The 3,475-nt window shown below is 38.4% G+C and overlaps 1 non-coding gene across 1 annotated transcript; it reads right to left on the reverse strand.

The window, feature by feature from the left end:
• Positions 1 to 3,067: 3,067 nt before the first annotated feature.
• On the reverse strand, positions 3,068 to 3,175 carry LOC130959994 (small nucleolar RNA R71). Its single transcript, XR_009078961.1, has one exon. It is a non-coding gene; the product is annotated as a small nucleolar RNA R71 (small nucleolar RNA).
• Positions 3,176 to 3,475: the final 300 nt, after the last annotated feature.

Raw genomic sequence — 3,475 nt, forward strand, 5'->3', positions numbered from 1 at the left:
TTCTACAAGCATCTGAGGCTTAGTGAATATCTCTTGGATTCCTGATTGCACGATGCATGGTTGATCGCCTGACAACCGAGTGCTAGCCTGACAAACGAGCCAACCATTCCGTGAGATCAGAGTCTTCGTGGTATAGGCAAGAACTGATGGCAGCATTCAAGAGAATCCGGAAGGTCTAACCTTGTCTGTGGTATTCTGAGTAGGATTCAATGATTGAATGACTGTGACGTGCTTCAAACCTGTAACCTACTGGGCGTTAGTGACAGACGCAAAAGAGTTATTCTATTCCGGTAGGGGAGGGAACCACACCGGTGATTGGCAGCACTGTGACAGAGTGTGTGCATTAGCTTTCACTGCGAGGATGGGAGGTAGCTGCTGACAACAGTGAGACCCTATACGAGCTTGCCATGGAAAGGAGTAAGAAGGGTTGGATGAAGACAGTAGGAAAGCAGAGAGACGGAAGGGAAGGCATCTTCATGCGCTTATCTGAAGTTCCTACCAATGAATTACATAAGTATCACTATCTTTATCTTTTATGTTATTTTCGTTCATCACCATATATATCTGAGTTTGCCTGACTAAGATTTACAAGATGACCATAGCTTGCTTCAATACTAACAATCTCCGGGATCGACCCTTACTCACGTAAGGTTTATTACTTGGACGACCCAGTGCACTTGCTGGTTAGTTGTGCGAAGTTGTGTAATGCCATGGTATTGAGCGCACCAAGTTTTTGGAGCCATTACCAGGGATTATGAGAGTTGTGAAAAAGTATAGTTCACAATTTCGCGCACCAAGTTTTTGGCGCCGTTGCCGGGGATTGTTCTAGTTTTGAGCAAGCCTTTGGTAACATCAGTGCCAAGATCCGGCAACAACATCAAATTTTTGGTGTTATTGCCCGGGATTGTTTAGGCTGGACAACTGACGGTTCATCTTGTTGCTTAGATTAGGTATTTTTTTTCGAAATTCTTGAAGATGAATTCTAGAGTTTCATGATGATTTGTTGAAATCTGGCTGGCTGAGAAGCCATGTCTAATCTGATTGGACCGAGGTTTCAACTTATCACCACAAGAGCTTGTTGATTTCGTATCAATCTTGCTTTTGGAGCAGTGATTTGCTAAGGCTTGGCTGACCTTTGGTCATGTCTAGTGTTTTGGACCGAAGCTTTCTTTGGAAGCTTGGCTGGCTGTGAAGCCATGTCTAATTCCTGGACCGGAGTCTTAGACTAGCATTGCACTGATTCCTGGAATTCTCATTAAGAATTTTGATACCTTCTTTTTCCACTTAATTTTCGAAAAACACAAAAAAATTAAAAAAATTAAAAAAAATCATAAAATTCAAAAATATTTCTTGTTTGAGTCTAGTGTCTCATCCTAATTTGGTGTCAATTGCATGCATTCATATGTCTTAGTGATCTTCAAGATGTTCTTGATGATTCACTTGCTCTGATCTTTGAATTCTATTGACTTGAGTATTTTGTGTGTCTCATATGCATTTTCAGTTCATTAGTGTCAGTAGTATACAAACTACTAAGTTTGGTGTCTTGCATGCATTGTTATTTGATTCTTGTTGCATTTTAATTATTAAAATCCAAAAATATTTTTAATTTGTGTCTTTTCAAGTCAATGATACAAGGGATTGAAGATTCAGAACACACTGCAGAGGAATTATACAGAAAAAGCTGAGCATTCAAAAATGCCCAGTGAAGAAGGCAGACTGGCATTTAAACGCCAGCCAGGGCACCTGGTTGGGCGTTTAACGCCCAAAGAGGTAGCATTTTGGGCGTTAAACGCCAGAATGTATACCATTCTGGGCGCTTAACGCCAGGATGGTGCTAGGGGGAAGATTTTGTTTTCAAATCAATTTCTTTCAAGTTTTTCAAAATCAAATCTTTTTCAAATCAAATATTTTCACTCAAATGTTTTCAAAATTAATTTCTTTCCTTTCAAAGATACTTACTAACAATTAATGATTTGATTGAACATTTTTTGCCTTTTCTGTTAAGGAAGGTTTTATGTTTGAATCATATCTTTTCTTGTTAGGCAAGTCACTAATTTTCCAAATCAAATCTTTTAAAATAATTTTCAAACATATCTTTTAAAATGGTTTTCAAATCATATCTTCTCAATCACATCTTTTTAAGACAATAACCTTTCAATCATATTTTTTTATCATATCTTTTTTAAATTAGTTTTCAATCAAATCTTTTTAGTTTCTAATTTCAAAATCTTTTTCAAAAATCACTTGATTTCTCTTCCACTTTCAATTTTCGAAAATTATCAATCAAATTTTCAAAATGTTTTCAAAATCTTTTAATTGAATTTTTGAAAATCCTCTTCCCTCCTTCTCACATCCTTCTATTTATGGAGTACCACTCCTTCTAAATGCACAATTCGACCCTTATCTAATTAAAGTTCGAATTCTTCTTCTCCTTCTTCTTTCTATTTCTCTTTCCTCTGACATTTCAAGGAATCTCTATACTGTGACATAGAGGATTCCACATTTTCTTTTTCTCTTCTCTTTCATATGAGCAGGAGCAGAGACAAAGGCATTCTTGTTGAAGCTGATCCTGAACCCGAAAGGACCTTGAAGAGAAAGCTAAGAGAAGCCAAAGCACAACTCTCTTTAGAGGACCTGACCGAATTCTTCAAAAGAAGAACCCATGGCAGCCGAAAACAACAACAATGCCAACAATGCAAGGAAGGTGCTGGGTGACTTTACTGCACCTACTCCCGACTTCTATGGGAGAAGCATCTCTATCCCTGCCATTGGAGCAAACAACTTTGAGCTTAAGCCTCAATTAGTTTCTCTAATGCAACAGAATTGCAAGTTCCATGGACTTCCAATGGAAGATCCTCATCAGTTTTTAGCTGAATTCTTGCAAATCTGTGACACAGTCAAGACTAATGGGGTAGACCCTGAGGTCTATAGACTGATGCTATTCCCTTTTGCTGTAAGAGACAGAGCTAGAATATGGTTGGATTCTCAACCTAAAGAAAGCCTGGACTCTTGGGAAAAGCTAGTCAATGCCTTCTTGGCAAAGTTCTTTCCGCCACAAAGATGGAGTAAGCTTAGAGTGGAAGTCCAAACCTTCAAACAGAAGGATGGAGAATCCCTCTATGAAGCTTGGGAAAGATACAAACAATTAATCAGAAGATGTCCTTCAGACATGCTTTCTGAATGGAGCATCATAGGTATTTTCTATGATGGTCTCTCTGAACTATCTAAGATGTCCTTGGATAGCTCTGCTGGAGGATCTCTTCATCTGAAGAAGACGCCTGCAGAAGCTCAAGAATTGATTGAAATGGTTGCAAATAACCAATTCATGTACACTTCTGAAAGGAATCCTGTGAACAATGGGACTAGTCAGAAGAAGGGAGTTCTTGAGATTGACACTCTGAATGCCATATTGGCTCAGAACAAGATATTGACTCAACAAGTCAATTTGATTTCTCAAAGTCTGTCTGGAATGCAA

This window comes from Arachis stenosperma, unplaced genomic scaffold (genome assembly GCF_014773155.1).
Source record: "Arachis stenosperma cultivar V10309 unplaced genomic scaffold, arast.V10309.gnm1.PFL2 arast.V10309.gnm1.Scaffold_100029, whole genome shotgun sequence".
NCBI classification, from domain to species: domain Eukaryota; kingdom Viridiplantae; phylum Streptophyta; class Magnoliopsida; order Fabales; family Fabaceae; genus Arachis; species Arachis stenosperma.